The 25000-nt window shown below is 41.9% G+C and overlaps 2 protein-coding genes across 2 annotated transcripts in view; one reads left to right on the top strand and one right to left on the bottom strand.

Moving 5' to 3' along the window:
- The window catches only part of LOC139763185 (NEDD8-conjugating enzyme UBE2F-like), a 169064-nt gene that overhangs the window by 17954 nt on the left and 126110 nt on the right, over nucleotides 1-25000 (bottom strand). The gene's annotated exons all lie outside the window — the stretch shown is intronic.
- The window catches only part of LOC139763184 (methyltransferase-like protein 27), a 97260-nt gene continuing 84300 nt past the window's right edge, over nucleotides 12041-25000 (top strand). Inside the window, exon 1 of the mRNA XM_071688908.1 lies at nucleotides 12041-12079. The gene's annotated coding sequence lies outside the window, so the exon portion shown is untranslated. The remainder of the gene's footprint in view (nucleotides 12080-25000) is intronic.

Below are 25000 nucleotides of genomic sequence, written 5' to 3'. Positions count from 1 at the left end.
AGACCAGATCCGACCAGACCAGACCACAGACCAGACCAGATCCGATCAGACCAGACCAGACCAGACCAGATCAGACCAGACCAGACCCGACCAGACCAGACCAGACAAGACTAGACCAGACCAGACCAGACCAGACCAGACTAGACAAGACCAGATCCGACCAGACCAGACAAGACCAGACCAGACCAGACCAAACCCGAGCCAACCAGACAAGACCAGACCAAACCAGACCAGACCAGACCCGACCCGACCAGACCAGACCAAACCAGACTAGACCAGACTCAAATGTGATTCCATTCTCGACCATTAACCTCACCATTCATTCTGCTCCTCACACGTCTTACTGGATGTCCAAAATGCCACAACCTCACCCTAGTCCCACCTCACAGCTACTGCACGCAGGGAGGGGGAGAGGGGGACGCAGCAACTCTGAGAAAACCCAAGCAGTAAATCCATGAGAGGATCACACACACACACACACACACACACACACACACACACACACACACACACACACACACACCTCTTTCATCAGCACACCCGCTGTATCTAAGAGACCCAACTGGGACGGAGAATCTGGCTTGAAATAGGGTTTCTGATCTTTCTATAAACGTTGTCGAATCTATAATTTTCTTACGACTGTCCTCAGGTCTCTTCCAGCCTCCTCCTTCTCTACGCCGATGGTATAAAAGCCATTTCTCGCTTCGACTTGGATAACTGATCCCTCGTCCTGTTTCCACGACCGTTCTAATCTCCCTTTAACCCTCCATGGCCATCCTAATCCTCCCTTATCCTCCTAATCTTCATTGAGCATCTCAACGTGCGATCTAATCCTTCTTGAGATCCTCCAGGGCCGTGCTAGTCCTCCTTGATCCTTCATGGCACAGATGAGGGTCAATGTATCAATCTCCTACGTGTCCAGCCTTCCTCCCCTCACCTCCCCTGCTTGTGTGAGAGTCAGCACCATTGCCTGCTGACACTCAACTGACAGTCGCAGATCGCTACTCACGCCTTCTTCAGTAACACTCTTCTCTTTCTCTATTATCCCTCCACTCCTGCATCCTCCCTCGCCAGTATCATTCCCTCCCCACTGTACAATTTCTCTAAAAATGATGTGAAAAGTGATGAAATATTCTTAGCATCTAAGACACATTCACGGTCCATTGCTTGTATATAAACCAGAGGGGCGATTGTATGTACACCAGAGGGACGGCTATGTATAAACATTAGTCACGACTGTATATACACCAGAGGGATGACTGTGACAGTGTGTGTGTGTGTGTGTGTGTGTGTGTGTGTGTGTGTGTGTGTGTGTGTGTGTCTATCGTCGAGTGAATCTTTCTTACAACATCCTGGAGATAAAAACTGGGAGCAACTGGGGACATGGCTGAAAATACCAAGGCCAGGAGGGTGGTTCACATGCCCGCCAACTCCCACTCAAAGAACTGGAAAATTAGCCTAATGGTAGACGCATTTACTTGTCTAACTATCTTGTCTTTATCTCAGATGAGGTAAGACCTCACCACACCAGTGCCCTCCTCCAGCAGAAAATGTCGACACTGACGATCACATCTGTCTCTTGTTCTTTCCCATTTGGCGCCATGTCCTCCAGCAGATAACCCTGGTCATGAAGAGCATCAGATCTCTTGTTATCTACCCTTCTAAGTACTCTCTGCCAGCAGTTAACCTCGACATACACCCTCTGATCTCTTATCTTGCCCTCTATCTGTACTGTCCTCCATAAGATAACCTCGTCATAAACCATCAGGACAACTGTTATTTCTCCTTCGTGTATACTATGCACTTATTACCTTGGAACTTGGTGTTCAAAGGGTTGGAACCTGGTCGATCATGGATTCTCAAGAATCGGTAACAAAAAAGGATCGAAAGAAGTTGAGATTGACGGAACTGAAGATTGAAACCAGCCAACAGACAGGGTTGCTTATCGGAAATTGATGATATTTTCGATGGAATTGGTTTTGTAGACTTAAAAAAATTAGTTTACTAATCATATACTAATAAGTTTACACATTTGGTGAATAAATTCCGTAATATAACCTTGTGGTTAAGGGGATTCAACCCCCTTAAAAAAGTAGCCTTTTTGTGGTTAAGGGAATTGAACACTGTTAAAACATTATACTTAAGATCTCATAAGTGGTAATTTCAGCTGCTTAATCCAGTTTATTCACCATATCTTCAGACTTAACCAACTTACACAAAATAACTTAAGAACTATAATTCAGTCCCTCTAAATAACATTAACTATCTCAAAGTGTGTGTGTGTGTGTGTATATATATATATATATATATATATATATATATATATATATATATATATATATATATATATATATATATATATTCCTATGAGTCCACGGGGAAAATGAAACACGATAAGTTCCCAAGTGCACTTTCGTGTAATAATCACATCATTAGGGGAGACACGAGAGAAATATAACAGTCAGTTGATATACATCGAAGAGACGAAGCTAGGTTTTGTATGCCGTTGGAGGACAGTTCTCATTACGTCAATTCAACTCTTCGTTTTCGATGAATAAATCCCTTTAAACCCAGCAATGCACTACCATGGTATGGTAGTTTACCACGATATGGTAAACTGTTGGCATTCGGTCGCCAAACATCATCACCTCATCTCCTCACACATAACGACACCACGTAGGAAAACCGACTCCTTCGTTGTAACTCGCCGACGTCGGATTCAATCCCAATCCCATCGCCAAAAAGTAAAGGTCCTCTTTCTTACCCCTTTCCCAACACCACGGCATCTCTCAACCCCCTTCAGACAACCCCACTTTCGGAGGAAGGAGGTGTCTATAAACACCCCCACCTTTCGACCCGCGTCCTTGGACAAGTCATGTCATGAGAGTAGCATGACGTGTGTCTGTCTGTACACATGACCCCAGTGTCCCTACCCTACCCACACACACACACACACACACACACACACACACGTCTGGCGAGGCCATGGGTAAGGTCGAGTCTTCTGGCGCACACGAACTCAAGCACACTGGCCGAAAATGATACGTGCAGGAGAGAGAGAAAGAGAGAGAGAGAAGAGAGAGAGAGAGAGAGAGAGAGAGAGAGAGAGAGAGAGAGAGAGAGAGAGAGAGAGAGAGAGAGAGAGAGAGAGAGAGGAGCCCAACCCCCCCAGATAAGTGACCCATTACTCCACAAGGAGGGACGAAATACACACACACACATACCCACCCCCCTACTTCCTCGTCTATACAGAAGAAAACGTACCATGGCATATGTTCCTCACTTAACACTCTGGGGCGGAGCAGCAGATCTTGCGGTGTTCATTACGCGCAGGGCCATCAAGACGCGCCAGATACTACAGTTAGCCCTAGCAACACCAACACATCCCTGTAGGGTTGTGTTGTGAAGTGAACTGTATTGTAGCCTTCTGAGGCTGAATAGCGAAAGGAATGAAGTGATTTAGAAAGAGAGATGAGGGGAAAACTGGGCTCTTACACCGGTCAGTTGAACTAGTCCTCTGCTTCTTCATTCCGATGTGGTACGCATGCGCGATTTGCGAGAGGGATATGTTCAGTGCGAGAAAAAGAACCGAACATTGGACAGAGAGAGAGAGAGGAAGATTTATGGTGTGGGGAATGATTGTATGTGTGTGGTGTGTGTGTGTATGTCTCTGGTGTGTGTGTGTGTGTGTGTGTGTGTGTGTGTGTGTGTGTGTGTGTGTGTGCGCCAGGAGAGGGGAGAGATGAACATTATGCCGCCATGGGTCGATCATGTTGCAAATCCAGGATACATAGCCACCATCCCCCATTGCCACAAGAGCGCTGCTGTGGACAGACTACGTACCAGCCGTGCGCGCGCACGAGGGGGCGTTGGGTATGACGTCACGGCCTCTTGAATAACCTACCTACCTACCTACCTATCTACTTATCTACCTACCTACCTACCTACACACCTACCTACCTACCTACCTACCTACCTACCTACCAACCTATCTACCTATATACCTACTTATCTACTTATCTACCTACCTACGTACCTATCTACCTACACACCTACCTATCTACCTACCTACCTACCTACCTACCTACCTACCTACCTACCTACCTACCTACCTACCTACCTACCTACCTACATACATACATACCTACCTACCTATCTACCTACCTACCTACCTACCTACCTACCTACCTAGCTACCTACCTACCTACCTACTTACCCACCTACCTATCTACCTACATACCTACCTACCTACCTACCTACCTACATACATACATACATACATACATACCTACAACGGGATACAGGATATCCTTAGCCAGGGCACCAGTAGATGTCCTCTGGTCAGTTGTGATGTGGCGTCGTAAGCAGGGCATGTCGACCCTCACCACCTGGTTTCGTCTGGCGTCCTCAGTCTGGCCCTGAAACCCCGGCCAACTCACCCTGTTTCAGCAGCTCCCTGGGTAGTGCACCGTCTCACTGAAACTGTGTCCTCACTGAAACTCTGTGTCATCACTGAAACTGTGTCCTCACTGAAACTGTGTCCTCACTGAAACTGTGTCCACACTGAAACTGTGTCCTCAATGAAACTCTGTCATCACTGAAACTGTGTCCTCAATGAAACTCTGTCATCACTGAAACTGTGTCATCACTGAAACTGTGTCATTACTGACTCTGCCATCACTGAAACTGTTTCATCACTGAAACTGTTTCATCACTGAAACTGTGTCATCACTGAAACTGTGTCATCACTGAAACTGTCATCACTGAAACTCTGTCATCACTGGATCTTTGTCCTCACTGAAACTCTGAGATCATTGGAACTGTATCATCACTGAAACTCTGTCATCACTGAAACTGTGTCATCACTGAAAGTGTGTCATCTCTGAAAATGTGCTTCACGTGACACACTGCATCCTTCATGAAACTAAGTCCCGTGGTGAAACTCAGTTCTTCATAAAACAATCCTCGATGAAACTATGACCCTTGTGAAACTTTACCCCGGACGAAACTTTGAGCAAAGTAAAAAACACTCTCTCACTGAAACTTTATATATATATATATATATATATATTTATATATATATATATATTTATATATATATATATATATATATATATATATATATATATATATATATATATATATATATATATATATATTATCCCTGGGGATAGGGGAGAAAGAATACTTCCCACGTATTCCCTGCGTGTCGTAGAAGGCGACTAAAAGGGGAGGGAGCGGGGGGCTGGAAATCCTCCCCTCTCGTTTTTTTTTGATTTTCCAAAAGAAGGAACAGAGAACGAGGCCAGGTGAGGATATTCCCTCAGAGGCCCAGTCCTCTGTTCTTAACGCTACCTTGCTGACGCGGGAAATGGCGAATAGTATGAAAGAAAGAAAAAGAATATATATATATATATATATATATATATATATATATATATATATATATATATATATATATATATATATATATATTTCATTTTTATTTTGCTTTGTCGCTGTCTCCCGCGTTTGCGAGGTAGCGCAAGGAAACAGACGAAAGAAATGGCCCAACCCACCCCCATACACATGTATATACATACGTCCACACACGCAAATATACATACCCATACATCTCAATGTACACATACATAGACACACACAGACACACATATATACACATGCACACAATTCACACTGTCTGCCCCTATTCATTTCCATCGCCACCTCGCCACACATGGAATACCATCCCCCTCCCCCCTCATGTGTGCGAGGTAGCGCTAGGAAAAGACAACAAAGGCCCCATTCGTTCAAACTCAGTCTCTAGCTATCATGCAATAATGCCCGAAACCACAGCTCCCTTTCCATATCCAGGCCCCACACAACTTTCCATGGTTTACCCCAGACGCTTCACATGCCTTGATTCAATCCACTGACAGCACGTCAACCCCGGTATACCACATCGATCCAATTCACTCTATTCCTTGCCCGCCTTTCACCCTCCTGCATGTTCAGGCCCCGATCACTCAAAATCTTTTTCACTCCATCTTTCCACCTCCAATTTGGTCTCCCACTTGGCATATATATAAACATGCCAAGTATAAGGACGCTAGTAAAAGGTTATCGCGATTCTGATGTGTTTAAAACGGTATTTGAAGCCAAATATATCAATTAATTTTTTAAGCCTCTTTCTTTTTTTCATATCATTTCGTCATTGCTCAATACCTTTGAACAGACCCCCTCAGGTTACAGTGTTGTGAAACTCGGGGAATTTTCAATTAGTGTTCGTCAAAGGAGAAGTGCATGGATGAAGAAACAAGAGATAATTAAGAACAATCAAGTGATTAATTAAGGTGATGCGGATAATGATGTTTGGCGAGAGAGAATTCATTATACCTTCAGCTGGTCTGTAGACGACTTGGATGGTCTGGTGGTCCCTAACTTGGATGGTTTGGTGGTCCCTAACTTGGATGGTCGGGGGCCCTAACTTGGATGGTCTGGTGGCCCTAACTTGCATGGTCTGTTGGCCCTAACTTGCATGGTCTGTTGGCCCTAACTTGCATGGTTTGGTGGACCTAACTTGGATAGTCTAGTGATCTAACTTGGACGGTCTGGTGATACTAACATGGGTGGGATGGTGGTCTTAACTTGGATGGTCTGGTGGTCCTAAGTTGGATGGACTAGTGGTCCCTAACTTGGATGGTCTGGTGGTCCCTAACTTGGATGGTCTGGTGGTTCGTAACTTGGATGGTCTGGTGGCCCTAACTTGGATGGTCTGGTGGCCCTAACTTGGATGGTCTAGTGGTCCTAACTTGGATGGTATGGTGGTCCTAACTTGAATGATCTGGTGGTCCCTAACTTGGATGGTCTAGTGGTCCTAACTTGGATGGTCTGGTGGTCCCTAGCTTGGATGGTCTAGTGGTCCCTAACTTGGATTGTCTGATGGTCCCTAACCTGAATGGTCTGGTGGCCCTAACTTGGATGGTCTGGTGGTCCCTAACTTGCATAGTCTGGTGGTCCTAACGTGGATGGTCTGGTTGTCCCTAACTTGGATGGTCTGGTGGTCCCTAACTTGGATGATCTGGCGGTCCTAACTTGGATAATCTGGTGGCTCTAACTTGCATGGTCTGGTGGTCCTAATTTGGATGGTCTGCCGGTCCTAACTTGGATGGTCTGGTGGCCCTAACTTGGATGATCTGGTGGTACTAACATGGATAGCCTGGTCGTGCCTAACTTGGATGGTCTGGTGGTCCTAACTTGGATGCTCTAGTGGTCCCTAACTTGGATGGTCTGGTGGTCCTAACTCGCATGGTCTGGTGGTCCCTAACTTACATGGTCTGGTTACCCTAACTTGGATGGTCTGGTGGTCATAACTTGGATGGTCTGGTGGTCCCTAACTTGCATGGTCTGGTGGCCGTAAATTGGATGGTCTGGTCGTCCTAACTTGGATGGTATAGTGGTCCTAACTTGCATGGTATGGTGGACCCTAACTTGCATGGTCTGGTGGCTCTAACGTGAATGGTAAGGTGGTCCTAACTTGCATGGTCTGGTGATCCTAATTTGGATGGTCTGGTGGTCCTAATTTGGATGGTCTGGTGGCCCTAACTTGGATGCTATGGTGGTCCTAACTTGGATGGTCTGCTGGTCCTAACTTGGATGGTCTGGTGGCCCTAACTTGGATAGTCTGGTGGCCCTAATTTGGATGGTCTGGTGGTTCCTAACTTGGATGGTCTGGTGGTCCCTAACTTGGATGGTCTGGTGGTCCCTAACTTGGATGGTCTGGCGGTCCTAACTTGGATAATCTGGTGGCCCTAACTTGCATGGTCTGGTGGTCCTAATTTGGATGGTCTGGTGGTCCTAATTTGGATGGTCTGGTGGTCCTAATTTGGATGGTCTGGTGGCCCTAACTTGGATGGTATGGTGGTCCTAACTTGGATGGTCTGCTGGTCCTAACTTGGATGGTCTGGTGGCCCTAACTTGGATAGTCTGGTGGCCCTAATTTGGATGGTCTGGTGGTCCCTAACTTGCATGGTCTGGTGGTCCCTAACTTGCATGGTCTGCTGGTGTTAACTTGCATGGTCTGGTGACCCTTACTTACATAGTATGGTGGCCCTAACTTGCATAGTATGGTGGTCCTAACTTGCATGGTCTGGTGGTCTTAACTTGGATGGTCTGGTGGTCTTAACTTGGATGGTCTGGTGGTCCCTAACTTGCATGGTATGGTGGCCCTAACTTGCACGGTCTGGAGACTCTGACTTTCATAGTTTGGTGGCCCTAACATGCATGGTATGGTGGTCCTAACTTGCGTGGTCTGGTTGTCCTAACTTGGTGGTCTGGTAGCCCTAACTTGCATGGTCTGGTGTTCCTAACTTGGATATTCTGGTGGCCCTGACTTGCATGGCTTGGTTAGTGGTCCATAAATTGTATGGACTGACAGTTCTAACCTGTGTGGCTCTGGAGATAAAATAACTGAGTTAAAATAACTGTGGGGGGAACCGAACCCGGAAATCCAAACACCTTGAAAAGGTAAAGATTTGTCGGCAAAACAACTGGACTTTGGCGAAGGTCAAAAATTCATTCGTCAAATAATGGTTCAATGCAGGACTTTTTTTTTTTCTCCTTTTTTTAATTAAATACTTGGTTTTGCAGGAGCACTTTGTATATGTTGAGGGGGAAAAAAAAGACGGGGAAAAAAAAGAAAAAAGACATGTTTGAGGACAGACGACAGGGTATATATCAGTGTGAGGATAATGGCATTAGCGTATAATCATTGGTTCTAATGTCTACTTAAGCCGTGTGGTGATGGACGCAAGAGTGGACGAGGACAAGTGAGCTGAAGTGATCAGTGCGAGAGGAGACGAGATGGCACAAGAGACGACATCAACAGATGCGAGACGAGATGGTACAAGAGGCGACATCAACAGATGCGAGACGAGATGGTACAAGAGGTGACACCAACAGATGCGAGACGAGATGGTACAAGAGGCGACATCAACGGATGCGAGACGAGATGGTACAAGAGATGACATCAACAGATGCGAGACGAGATGGTACAAGAGGCGACATCAACAGATGCGAGACGAGATGGCACAAGAGGCGACATCAACAGATGCGAGACGAGATGGCACAAGAGACGACATCAACAGATGCGAGACGAGATGGCACAAGAGGCGACATCAACAGATGCGAGACGAGATGGCACAAGAGGCGACATCAACAGATGCGAGACGAGATGGCACAAGAAGCGACATCAACAGATGCGAGACGAGATGGCACAAGAGGCGACATCAACGGATGCGAGACGAGATGGCACAAGAGGCGACATCAACGGATGCGAGATGAGATGGCACAAAAGGCGACATCAACAGATGCGAGACGTGATGGCACAAGAGGCGACATCAACAGATGCGAGACGAGATGGCACAAGAGACGACATCAACAGATGCGAGACGTGATGGCACAAGAGACGACATCAACGGATGCGAGACGAGATGGCACAAGAGACGACATCAACAGATGCGAGACGAGGGGACGTAGCACGGGATACGACACCAAACTAGTTACATACGTTGGTCAAACATGACATGGGTCGGCAAGAGGGCGTCGAACCCTGGGCCCAAATGGATCAGCAGAACCGACCGATGACTGGCCGCGGTCGTCGAACCCCGGGCAGGTGAACTTGCAAAGCTCTTTGTGACCTGTTTAGGGCATCGAACCCCGAGCATACGACGCATAAGAGCCCCTCCCTATACCTCACTGGGACGTCGAACCCTGGGCATGTAATTGAAGCAGCGAGATCCTGTGCGAGCATCCAGGAGAGGAGAGGACACACACACACACACACACACACACACACACACACACACACACACACACACACACACACACACACATCCTCTCGCCTGACCTCTAGAGGAATCGAACCCTGGGTGACATGAGCTGGACAAAGAATCCCTTTTGTGACTAGCATGAGTTCGACCCGCTGCACAGGAGGTGCAGACGGGACCCCGTAAGAACCTGTGGCTTCTGTCGTCAGGGCCAGACGGTCAGACAGACGCAGGGGCAAACCATAGAGGCGAGGGAGAAGCTTGAGCATCTGTAGTAATGGTGTTGCTACACACCTCCAGAGCAGTTCCAGATCAAAAAAGAAAAAGAAAATATTCATGTCAATGCTAAAGAGTTAATTGTTTATCTTAATATATTTCTTTTTCACTTGAGCCATGTCCAATTCACGACACAGCGTTGTGGAGAGTAGTCTATATTGCTAAGGCAACACTTTTATCACCATTATGTCCCTCTTGAAATACGTCAAATACATTTTGAGTGATGGGTAATATTCCTCGTCGATACAGAAGGACAGACACACCTTACCATGAAAGACGACATGGAGAGAGAGAGACCATATCAAAACTATAGCTATGTCCTCCATCAAACAGTGACAGAGGAGAGAGAAATATACAAAAAGCCTTAAACACGTTGTTGATAATATACAAAAGGCCTTAAACACGTTGTTAATAATATTACCCCCAGACCAATGGCATTCATTAAATTCGCCTCATCAGAAACACACACACACACACACACACACACACACACACATCCTTCACAGGATCTACGAAGGCTGTTTATAGATGCAACAATAGAGACATCATGACAAACAGACGACATAGATTCTGTATCTCTATGTTGTTGATTCGGTTCTGCGAGGAAATGCGGTACATCAAGATGCAAAATACCTACACGATTTGTATCTTACAACCTCCAACCACGTCTCTGGCCTGAGAATACGTCCGTCACAGGAAAGAAATGAGAGATCCTTCAGTGGGAACGCACAGCAGCTCCCGCCCTTCCCCTCCTGAGCTTTAGATAAGAGCAGGAGCAGCTCCTTCGCCCCCCAGAGTCTGGGGGAGGCTTGCAAGTTGTTATGAGACCCGTTTTGCCAGTGACCTTTTCCCCGTCTCATGAACCTAAACTGGTGTAGCGCCACTGAATCGCTTCATCGCCTTGGGAGACCCATGCACAAATCTCATTTATCAGTCTCAATGTACATTCTTCTCTGCAGAGCAAAAAAAAAAAATAAAGTAAAAACCCCCACTTCAGTACCCACGAAGCTGCAAGACTTGACAGAGAACAGGGCACCTGCTCTACCCTGCACCGTAACGGTGGTCATAAGGTATATAACACAGAGTTGTGCCATGTCTTATGATGCTACATACACCCGCACAACAAGCTAAATAGAGTTAGAATACGTGATCTGATCCCCCTTTTGTAGACATCATCTACGACTGGTTTCAAGACGTTCCCTGAGCCATAGGGAACTTATAGGGTAGATTGATACAGGCGTCATTATCGTTGTGTTGTGGCCTGTAATTACGTGCTTCTAATTACCTCTCTGTACCATCTAGTTAAGGGAAAGGGGACGGGAGAAGGATGCTCTACACTCCCCACTGTGTGAGGCTATTAATAGCGATCACACACTAGTAGCTACGTGGCAAAGGATGTTTCTACTATTATCTGTACACACATCATACACCAGTAGTGATTATATACATAGATTGTGGTATACGTCAGTAGTGATTGTATACAGAGAATGTGGTATACATCAGAAGTGAGTGTATGGATAGAATGAAGACATTCGATCACCTCTCTAGATCATATTCTATTAAAAAGTAAACACTTTACACGTTTCTCCTTCGCTTATGTTTGGCTGATCAAATAACTACCACGAAATAGAAACATTAGATCGAGATATGAACTATAAGTTGATGGCTTTGACGACCTGTTCTACAGAGCAAAGAGAACGTGAATATATGACTGCTTCTCAAACTATAAACTGTACACAAACTGTACACTGTACTACAAACTGTACACAGACTGTACACTGTACACAGACTGTACACTGTACACAGACTGTACCATTAGTACAAGGACACAAAAGCCTGCACAGATGACGACAGACCTAGACAAAGAATTCGAGAGGATTTTAAAAATGCTCTGCACCAGATAATTACGCCAATGAAAGATAAGATAAAGTTCACTTTAATGGTGTTGGTTTATACTGGCTCTAAGTCTTTGCCTGGCACCAGGAGAAGAAAGCACAGTTAAGTAAAGTACTTAGTGACACTCTCCCCTTCCCTCCCCAACCCTCACCCATGTCTAATGACCAGGGTAATTAGCGTATGGTCATTAGCGTTGCTTTCAGTTTGCCCAATCTTTAGAATAATCTTGAGTGAGTGCAGGATGCGTTTCCCTGAATGTGTGGTGGACAAGATGATAATTAAAAGGTGGAAGGAGTAATTACGTGATTGAAAAAGTAATCAAAGGAGGAACAAAGTAATTGCAAGATGAACAATGAAGTAACAAGATGAACTGTGTAATTACAGAAAGAATCATGCATCACGAGGATGAACAGGGTACTTAGAAGGATAAACATTGTCATTACAGAGTGAACAAAGCAATTAGGATATTCATTTATTTATTTACTATATCTAGTTGCTGTCTCCCGCGTTAGCGAGGTAGCGCAAGGAAACAGACGAAAGAATGGCCCAACCCACCCACATACACATGTATATACATACACGTCCACACACGCACATATACATACCTATACATCTCAACGTATACATAAATATACATACACAGACATATACATATGTATACACATGTACATATTCATACTTGCTGCCCCCATCCATTTCCGTCGCCACCCCGCCACACATGAAATGGCTCCCCCCTCCCCCCGCGTGCGCGCGACGTAACGCTAGGAAAAGACAATAAAGGCCACATTCGTTCACACTCAGTCTCTAGCTGTCATGTATAATGCACCGAAACCACAGCTCCCTTTCCAAATCCAGGCCCCACAAAACTTTCCATGGTTTACCCAAGACGCTTCACATGTCTTGGCTCAATCCATTGACAGCACGCCGACCACGGTATACCACATCGTTCCAATTCACTCTGTTCCTTGCACGCCTTTCATCCTCCTGTATGTTCAGGCCCCGATCGCTCAAAATTTTTTTCACTCCATCTTTCCATCTCCAATTTGGTTTTCCACTTCTCCTTGCTCCCTCCACCTCTGACACATATATCCTCTTTGTCAATCTTTCCTCACTCATTCTCTCCATGTGACCAAACCATTTCAATAGACCCTCTTCTGCTCTCTCAACCACACTCTTTTTATTACCACACATCTCTCTTACCCTTTCATTACTTACTCGATCAAACCACCTCACACTACATATTGTCCTCAAACATCTCATTTCCAACACATCCACCCTCCTCCGCACAACCCTATCTATGACCCATGCCTCGCAACCATATAACATTGTTGGAACCACTATTCCTTCAAACATACCCATTTTTGCTCTCTGAGATAATGTTCTCGCCTTCCACACATTCTTCAACGCTCCCAGAACCTTCGCCCCCTCCCCCACCCTGTAACTCACTTCCGCTTCCATGGTTCCATCAGCTGCCAAATCCACTCCCAGATATCTAAAACACTTCACTTCCTCCATTCAAACTTACCTCCAAATTAACTTGTACCTCAACCCTAATGAACCTAAGAACCTTGCTCTTATTCACATTTACTCTCAGCTTTTTTTTTCACACACCTTACCAAACTCAGTCACCAACTTCTGCAGTTTCTCACCCGAATCAGCCACCAGCGCTGTATCACCAGCGAACAACAACTGACTCACTTCCCAAGCCCTCTCACCCACAACAGACTGCATACTTGCCCCTCTCTCCAAAACTCTCGCATTCACCTTCCAACAACCCCATCCATAAACAAATTAAACAACCATGGAGACACCACGCACCCCTGCCGCAAACCTACATTCACTGAGAACCAATCACTTTCCTCTCTACCTACTCGTACACATGCCTTACATCCTTGATAAAAACTTTTCACTGCTTCTAGCAACTTGCCTCCCACACTATATACTCTTAATACCTTCCACAGAGCATCTCTATCAAATTAGCATATGACTTCTCCAGATCCATAAATGCTACACACAAATCCATTTGCTTTTCTAAGTATTTCTCACATACATTCTTCAAAGCAAACACCTGATCCACACATCCTCTACCACTTCTGAAACCACACTGGTCTTCCCCAATCTGATGCTCTGTACATGCCTTCACCCTCTCAATCAATACTCTCCCATATAATTTCCCAGGAATACTCAACAAACTTATACATCTGTAATTTGAACACTTACCTTTATCCTCTTTGCCTTCGTACCGTGGCACTATGCAAGCATTCCGCCAATCCTCAGGCACCTCACCATGAACCGTACATACATTGAATATCCTTACCAACCAGTCAACAAGACATTCATCCCCCTTTTTTTTAATAAATTCCACTGCAATACCATCCAAACCCGCCGCCTTGCCGGCTTTTATCTTCCGCAAAGCTTTCACTACCTCTTCTCTGTTTACCAAACCATTCTCCCGTACCTCCTCACTTTGCACACCACCTCGACCAAAACACCCTATATCTGCCACTCTATCATCAGACACATTCAACAAACCTTCAAAATACTCACTCCATCTCCTCACTTCACCACTACTTGTTATCACCTCCTCATTAGGATACAAACACAGTAATTAATGATAAACTAATTATCTTGAGCCAGGATAAAGTTATAAGAACATGAACAATGTAATTACGGGATGAACAATGTAATACTAAGCACGACTTGTACGACCCATGAGCACGACGGTACGACAATTGAGCAAGACTTGTACGACCCTTGCGCACGTCAGTACGACCCTTGAACACAACGGTACGACCCTTGAGCATGACGGTTCGACCCTTGCGCACCACGGTACGACCCTTGAACACAACGGTGCGACCCTAGAGCATGACGGTACGACCCTTGAGCACGACGTTACGAACCTTGAGCACGACGGTACGACCTTTGAGCACGACGGTACAACCCTTGAGCACGCTGGTACGACCCTTGAGCACGTTGTACTCAAAGATCATGAACCATCGTGCCCAAGGATCACGTACCGTCGTGCTCAAGGATCACGTACCGTCGTGCTCAAGGATCACGTACCGTCGTGCTCAAGGATCACGTACCGTCGTGTTCAAGGATCACGTACCGTCGTGTTCAAGGATCACGTACCGTCGTGCTCAAGGATCAGGTACCGTGAGTTACTTCCATGTAACAACGCACAAATAAGTGATAACTGGTTTATACCAGATTCTTATCGCTAACTGATAACTGAGTTACGCTACATTCTTGTCGTTCAATGATATCTGGGTCATACTTGATGTGGAGCGACGGTGGAGAAAGCTCGTGGAATCAAAATCCTGATTACCTTATTTTCTTTTTTTTTTTATCTTATGACACACAAATAACTGATAAACCATATCTGATAATCAATTTTCAACACGTTTTAATCGAGAGAGCTTCACGCACAGATGTATATGATCAATGAAACTTCTTTCTTTCTTTCATACTATTCGCCATTTCCCGCATTAGCGAGGTAGCGTTAAGAACAGAGGACTGGGCCTTAGAGGGAATATCCTCACCTGGCCCCCTTCTCTGTTCCTTCTTTTGGAAAAAAAAAAAAAAAAACGAGAGGGGAGGATTTCCAGCCACCCGCTCCCTCCCCTTTTAGTCGCCTTCTACGACACGCAGGGAATACGTGGGAAGTATTCTTTCTCCCTTATCCCCAGGGATTAATAACATCTTGGGACAGATAATTAAGAGAAATGATAAATGATAAAGGTAATTTTAATGGTGTTGGGGTTTTATTGAATCAAATCTTTGCTTGTCACCAGGAAAGCATAGTTGAGTAAATTCCTTAGTGACACACACACACACACACACACACACACACACACACACCCTATACACCTCCACCTATCCCTCACCCCTGTCTAATGACTAGGGTAATTACCGTCTGGCCATTAGTGCGAAGTAATGTACAGCGTCGCTTTAAGTTAACTCAATCGTTGAATGGTTCACCTTGCGTGAGTGCGGGCGATGGGCGAAAGAATGGTATAATTAAAAGTTGGGGGGTGGGGGGGGTGGAGGGGAGGGGGGAAGAGTAATTAGAGAATGAACAAAGTAATCAAAGGTCGAACAAGGTCATTATAGAGGATGAGCAATTAGAAACTTAACGATGTAACTACTGGAAGAATCATGTAGTCAGAGGATGAATAGAATGATTAAGTAGAACACACACACACACACACACACACACACACACACACACACATATATATATATATATATATATATATATATATATATATATATATATAAATATATATATATATATATATATATATATATATATATATATATATATATATATATATATATATATATATATATATATATATTCCTATGAGTCCACGGGGAAAATGTAACACGAAAAGTTCCCAAGTGCACTTTCGTGTAATAATCACATCATCAGGGTAGACACACGAGAGAAATATAAGTCAGTTGATATACATCGAAGAGACGAAGCTAGGACGGCATTTGGTAAACATGTGATTGTCCAAAACATACAACGAGCGCTCATAAACTTATCATTTTACAAATCTTATCAACAATAAAGTTATCTAATTTGTATAGACCATCACTAATATTACGATTATTATTCTTTGTGTATTCAATAATAGAAGATTCAATGATATTTCTCTTGGTAATAGAGTTAGAGTTATTAACTGAGATGGCGTTACTCCAGTCAATACAATGATCATAGTTTTTAACATGATTAAACAAGGCATTTGATTCTTGTCCCGTTCTTATACTATATTTATGTTGCTTAAGTCTAACAGAAAGATCCTTACCAGTCTGACCAACATAAAACATCACAGTTTCCACATGGCACTTAATAGATGCATCCAGGAGAATTTTCTGGTGAATTCCTGATTAAGATATTCTTTATAGTATCATTGTTGCTAAAGGCAACATTTACATTAAACATTTATTGTTGAGATTTGTAAAATGATAAGTTTATGAACGCTCGTTGTATGTTTCGGACAATCACATGTTTACCAAATGGCGTCCTAGCTTCGTCTTTTCGATGTATATCAACTGACTGTTATATTTCTCTCTTGTGTCTCCCCTGACGATTTGATTATTACACGAAAGTGCACTTGGGAACTTTTCGTGTTTCATTTTCCCCGTGGACTCATAGGAATATCTTGATCACGCGCAAAATTGTGACCCTTTCCAATATATATATATATATATATATATATATATATATATATATATATATATATATATATATATAGCGTTTTCTACTTATATAAGTAACTAAATGATATCTTATCTCTCTCTAAGATTTATGTGTTTGTGAGATGTGGGTTTGGCCCCTCTTGCCGAGGTTTGCGGGGCACGGCAACAACACGGCAAGGACGATAAAGGCATAAGCCACATCTGAATGTTAATATATATATATATATATATATATATATATATAGGTAATTTTTTCAGTGGTCTACAGAAAACGAAACTCCGCCTGACACTGGCAAACTTAAAGAAACTAATTTCTTTTTTTTTTTATCTAAATAATCTTTTCTTCGCCAACGCTTCGCCATTATTCCCCCCCCCCCCTCAATTTCAAATTCCCCCTCTCCCTTTCCCTCCATCCAATCACCACCTATTATTGCCCCTTATTTACTGCATCATCAAGATATAAACAATATCTAGTGATCAATGGTCATCCTATTCGCTTAAGACAAGGAGTTTCTGAGTCTCCGAGCCATTCTGGTCGCCACATAATCGTACGTAATTATAATGTTAATGTAATTTGACGCCCTGACCGCTACTATTAGCACAAGCAGTTGCCAAATACTGTATACGAAATTCATTTTTAGTCGGTGAAGCAATTGGGTTCCCATAGACTTTCGCTTTTCCTTCTGTTCTTAGGTATCCTATATGGCGGTAAAGCAATAACATTTTCCATAGTATTGTAGGAATAAAATGGTCTAAATGAAGGTAAATAAGCATCGTAAGTTATATGGAATTCGTGTATTTTGCCTGACACCATGCAATGCCGTACGAAAGTTTCGGCACTGGAGGGTACGTCTGGTTTGTATGTCGCCGTTGTCGGGCGTACAACGAATGCCCCCCTTCTCCTCTGACCTTAGTGGCCTTATTTTTCAGAGTTCGTTCGGTAATAAAGTTTTAACAGCTAGCCATTTATGAACCTCACTTATCTTGCATTCATCTGTAAACATGTACACACAGTAATGAGGTCCCAGGAGCGAAAAATCCGATACCCAATCTATGCAAGATGCGCACGCAAACCAATAACCAAACGAACGAAATGTCACAAGGACGACCTTCGTACCAGGAGTAAAATATTAATAGGCCTTATGGAAAACAGATGTAAGTGTTAACAACCCCGTTCTTGGGTTATTTATATACACACAGGCTGGAGTCCCTAATGGTGACAATTTTCACCCATTTGCATATTAAGACACGGATAGAAAATTAAACATATTGATTCTACATAATGTGCATTGAAACTCTTGTTACAAAGTCGAAATATTTTATCACAATGAAAAGATGTAGGTAGTTTACTATGACAAAAAATGGGGGAATGACACCAATTTGGTTTCTGGGTCACGAAGCCTTGTTCAGTTAATTACCGCTTCCACCTCTATATATATATATATATATATATATATATATATATATATATATATATATATATATATATATTCTTTCATACTATTCGCCATTTCCCGCGTTAGCGAGGTAGCGTTAAGAACAGAGGACTGGGCCTTTGAGGAAATATCCTCACCTGGCCCCCTTCTCTGTTCTTTCTTTTGGAAAATTAAGATATATATATATATATATATATATATATATATATATATATATATATATATAGAGAGAGAGAGAGAGAGAGAGAGAGAGAGAGAGAGAGAGACGAGGATTTCGAACCCCCCCGCTCCCTCCCCTTTTAGTCGTCTTCTACGACACGCAGGAAATACGTGGGAAGTATTCTTTCTCCCTTATCGCCAGGGATAATATATATATATATATATATATATATATATATATGTATATATATATATATATATATATATATGTATATATATATATATATATATATATATATATATATATATATATATATATATATATATATATATATATATGCTAACCCTCGTGAAGGTCATCCAATCCAGCACTCTGCTTTTATCTACACAGAGAACGAGCGAGGTCTATGATCACCAGTCACCACCCTCCAGTGACGAAATCTTGTGACCTTGAGGGGGGGGGGGGGGAGGGTGGTGTCAAACAACATTTTGTTTACCCGTCCGTCCACTCGATGGAGACGATTTACGATATTCAAAATAGTTCTAATTGTCAGTTCTAATAGTTAACGATATTCAAAGAATATTTTTTTTCACAATATAACACTGAGGTACCACTGCCTAAAAAAAAAGGAAAAATGTAAACTACTGTATAAACAAGTATGCTGTTTACACCCCACCGACGGCATGGTTTCGGTGTCAACTGTGCGTGAAACACGGACCAAAAGGAGAATGTAATCAAGAAGTGTAACTACAGCAGATGACCGGGATTTACTATACAGATGTCCAAAACCGCCACTAGCGCCATCTGAACAGTAAAGTAATATATTAATTAGTTTTAAAGAGATGGCAAGAAGAAGAAAATGGGTACGGCAGGAGGCGTGTCCAGGATCGAGCCTTACGAGCGCGTGTGTAAGAGAGAGAGAGAGAGAGAGAGAGAGAGAGAGAGAGAGAGAGAGAGAGAGAGAGAGAGAGAAATATTACGTGCTCTTCAAGGTAATGGTGAATGGTTCAAAACCAGAGCGGCGTGTACGAACATTTGGTATTTAGGGTTAAACTGAATGTTAATGTAGACATCAATGATATTAATCAAATTCTCATAAAATTGATCGGAAACGTTAAACAGAATTAGGGTCAGTGTCTACTTTTGAAACCAATATTAGGCTAGGATTTAAATAAAAGGTTCCATGTCTATAAGTAAAAAAAAAAAAAAAATAAAGGCTAGGATTTTAAAGAAAGGGGCTCATGTCTCCTATTGAAAGCTAAAAGAATATACGAATCACACAAGAATATAATGGATAATGGCATCATTTCCTGTGGATTTCCCCTTTAATCTCTTTTTATGCTTCCATTCCACTGATAAAAATGCACGCTGCGCTTCGGCTGGCAGCGGTGTCAAACCTTCAATGTTTACATCACCTTCGAGTGTCGTCTGCTATGATGGGGTTTGGGCATTTATCATATACATTTATTATCTCCTTGCCAACGACTGATGGCGATAAAACCTTATATCTCCTCTAACATCTAGATGTTTCACTAGACCGCGGTTAAAAATGGGTGTGTTATCTTTCTCATGGAGAGGTTGTCAAATATCTTAGCGTCTTTTCGTCTAGCGAAGGTGGCTGTCCACGCCATCTTGGTGGGTTGAGATTGACCTCAACCAGTCTAATTTCCTCAAAGGCTCCTGTCCAGGTCAATGAAGGTCGCCCTATGAGCAACAAGTCAAGTCCTTTGATCTATCTGTCAATATCATCGTTGTTCAAATCTAGGGAATTAACTGACTAAATGGTTATTAAAAAGGGCATCAAACTCTCTCTCTCTCTCTCTCTCTCTCTCTCTCTCTCTATCTATCTATCTATCTATCTATCTATCTATCTATATATATATATATATATATATATATATGCATAGGCAGCCTTTAATGATGACGCAAGCAGCCGGCTGATCACTGGCGCATTTATCATGTAGAGATACAAAAAATTACGCATGTCATACATGATTACATTTTCTAGAAGGCGTGTGGCCTTAAAACACATAAAAATGTATATTTACAATTAATAAGAGCCAATAAGATTGCCCTTGACGTTTCCTGAAAAAAAAAAGATTTACAGAAAAACATTATGTTCTTTATGGCTAAAAAAAAAAGTAAAAATATCACCATAATGCTAGGCAAGCAAACCAGTATGAACCATAAATTATGAACACGTGAACCGATCCCTTCATCAGTTTAGGAACCCTTTTCGTAGCGTTCAGTACTGCGTTCGAATGGCATCGGGGCCTAACGCAGCAGACGGTTCGATGCTATTTTGTTGGCCAGTGGCGGCAAGCATCGCTGGATTACCGGCGACACCAATAACTGCTTGCTCGGCTCATGAACCTGTTCCAGTTACGTTCTAAACCTTCTAGAACTCCCTGCAAGGTGCTGGAGTAGACTGTTGTACCCACGACCCAACATCTTCACTTCAATTGCATCTAACTCCTGCTTCCCGGCATCCCCGTGACGACCATTTCCACCCAACGATCAACGACTGTTACCAGATTCGTCGAGGAGAAATTACATTTCCCGGTGTCAATTTGCAAGACTTTACAAAAAAAAAAAAAAAAGAAAAAAAACAGAGAGGACATCTCCATCTGTTTATTATTTTTTTTTTTAAATCTTATGAAAATTATTTCATCGGCGTAAACTCCTTTAATAAGGTAAGACTGTTTTAGAACGTGTTTCACTTATGCCTAAGTCAATCTTTTCTAGCATTTCAGCAATTTATATTCTAGTCTAAGTTTTTTATTTTTTCGAGTGAAATCGTATGGTACACGTCAAAAAAGAATTACGTTATAGCGATCCACTACGCCATTTTTTCCCCCATTTACGGTAAAATCTATTTCATTGGCCTTTTCCATTTTACATGATATTATTCTCAGCCATTTTTTTCTCTGGTTCTATATTTCTCAAATATATCCCTCTTTTTTTTTTTTTAGCCCCTTCTATTTTTCTTCAATAATTTTTTTCTTTACTTTTACTATCGGAATGTAAATGATTGCCGTATTTTTGCCCCCATGTCTGATGAGAGAGAGAGAGAGAGAGAGAGAGAGAGAGAGAGAGAGAGAGAGAGAGAGAGAGACTCGAGAGATATTTAATGTCTTATCTCCCGCCATTTGGTGGTGAATATTCGTACTAGCAAAAATGAATATTCAAATCATAATCCTAAATATCATGGTTTCCCCCAATGCTTTTCTTTTTTTCTAAATGGAAATCTTGTTTTCACGTATATCCCTATGTTTCAATGTATGTTAAGAGGTATATGTATGATTAAATGTAGGATGAATTTATGACAAAATAATTAAATGATCGTAATATCACTGGGTTTCGTACAAGGTCACCATTGCCATCAAAGAAAACGTGAAAGTAGCGGCGTTTGTTACTTGGGGAAACTTATCCAATTTCCCCCAAAATTCTCTAAAATGAATATAAATAAAGTACAAAAGAATGGGACGAGAAATGTTGACTGTGTAGCGCGCTTCATCACCAAAACATAAAAAGAAGTGAATTAAGATACTCAAAACTTCAAAGATCTACCGAAATCTATAGAAACAGGAGAGGATCAAAGTGCGCTAAAAATAAACGACATTAACACTAATCCCGCCCATTTATCCAGACTACAAAAATAATCAGACTATCGTAATAATACATCAAGATAAGTGAGAGGGAAGTGTGTGTGATACACTCAGCCCAGCGGACCGGCTCAGCACTGCATGCAACGCCCTAGCAACAAAAATCAACATGCATGTGAGTCAGCGATTTGTGTGGAGGGGGGTAAACTCACTCACAGGGACGCTGTGCCGGCCAAATACATTCATGAGGACCAACAAATACATTACTGTAGTTTTGAAGATTTAGAGGAGGCAGGCAGGCGGGAGGGGGGTGGGTCATATACATTTGTATATCAAGTGGAGGGGGTCATATACATCTGTATATCAAGTGGAGGGGGTCATATACATCTGTATATCAAGTGGAGGGGGTCATATACATCTGTATATCAAGTGGGGGGTCATATACATCTGTATATCAAGTGGAGGGGGTCATATACATCTGTATATCAAGTGGAGGGGGTCATATACATCTGTATATCAAGTGGAGGGGGTCATATACATCTGTATATCAAGTGGAGGGGGTCATATACATCTGTATATCAAGTGGAGGGGGTCATATACATCTGTATATCAAGTGGAGGGGGTCATATACATCTGTATATCAAGTGGAGGGGGTCATATACATCTGTATATCAAGTGGAGGGGGTCATATACATCTGTATATCAAGTGGAGGGGGTCATATACATCTGTATATCAAGTGGAGGGGGAGGGAGGAAGAGGAGGGGAGAAAAATAAACAAACAAACTCCTCTTTATAATCTATTGATACTCTATGAAACGAATGTCTATTAAAGAGATACAATGTGTAAGACATTGTTGCAACACTGCATGACGTCTGTGTTTGGTCGTAAATAAACATGAATTAGCATATCAGGTAGTGAGCTGTATGTCTCACCTTACATCATAGATATAGCGTAATAACAAGTCATTTCTTTTTTTTTTAAAGCGAAAAATAACTTTTAGTTAAAAAATACTATTGGAACGGAACCTTTTGATCAGACTACATACAGCATATAAATCATAAAATAATACATATCATGGTCCAGTAATTATATATACACAGCAATATGTGTATATCTTTTATTTATTTTGCTTTGTCGCTGTCTCCCGCGTTTGCGAGATAGCGCAAGGAAACAGACGAAACAAATGGCCCATCCCACCCACATACACATGTATATACATACACGTCCACACACGCAAATATACATACCTATACATCTCAATGTACACATATATATATACACACACAGACATATACATATATATATACACATGTACATAATTCATACTTTCTGCCTTTATTCATTCCCATCGCCACCTCGCTACACATGGAATATATATATATATATATATATATATATATATATATATATATATATATATCCTCACCTGGCCCCCTCTGTTCCTTCTTTTGGAAAATTTAAAAAAAAACGAGAGGGGAGGATTTCCAGCCCCCCGCTCCCTCCCCTTTTAGTCGCCTTCTACGACACGCAGGGAATAGGTGGGAAGTATTCTTAATCCCCTATCCCCAGGGATAATATATATATATATATATATATATATATATATATATATATATATATATATATATATATATATTATTATTATTATATATATATATTTTTTTTTTTTTTTTTTTTTTTTTTTTTTTTTCCAAAAGAAGGAACAGAGAAGAGGGCCAGGTGAGGATATTCCCTCAAAGGCCCAGTCCTCTGTTCTTAACGCTACCTCGCTATCGCGGGAAATGGCGAATAGAATGAAAAAAAAAAAAAAAAAAAAAAAAAATATATATATATATATATATATATATATATATATATATATATATATATATATATATATATATTCACTAAATAAAAAATCATTATCTTTTCAGTTTATATTTAAAAATTAGTTCCATTCTTCTATTGGAAACTTTTGAAAAAAATGTGTAATATGACGAAACAGTCAACGGAAGATAATATAGAAAAAATAATGAATGGAAAGCGATTGTTGGAGCAGACTGAACAGAAAGAAAAAATGAATTTAAATACGAATTTCCTGGAATGACGTTGTTAAGTGTGAAGTGGGGTTACGCCATGACTGATGGCGTCATCCCCTCTGTACTGTACATGTACGGAACACGTATAGGAAGGAGCTGCTGGGTCAACGTTTGTATAATGAACTTATTCGTAATTCTATAAGAAAAAAAAATATGGGTTAGTGTTTGGTTTAAACGTTCTGTTGTGCATTCATTAGTAAATTTAAAAAGCTGTTATGTGGCACATTCATTGGTAGATTAAAAAACCTATTATGTTGAACATTCATTAGTGAATTAAAGGAGACCGTTACGATGTGCATTCATTAGTAAATTAAGAAAGCTGTTAAGATGTGCATTCACTGGTAGATTAAGGAAGCTGTGAAGATGTGCATTCACTAGTAAAATTAAAAGAAAGGCTAGGAGGAATTTTCGATGCGTGGCGACACGTCAAATGGATCATTGTCATCAAAACTTTACCCTTCATGTTTATTAAAGTGACGCAAGATTATATGAAGTCATTTTCCCTTCCTTATGATAAACCATTTGTGACGAAT

The sequence above is a fragment of the Panulirus ornatus genome, chromosome 46, assembly GCF_036320965.1.
Source record: "Panulirus ornatus isolate Po-2019 chromosome 46, ASM3632096v1, whole genome shotgun sequence".
In the NCBI taxonomy this organism is placed as follows: Eukaryota; Metazoa; Arthropoda; class Malacostraca; order Decapoda; family Palinuridae; genus Panulirus; species Panulirus ornatus.
This window is presented reverse-complemented; position numbering and strand designations above follow the sequence as displayed.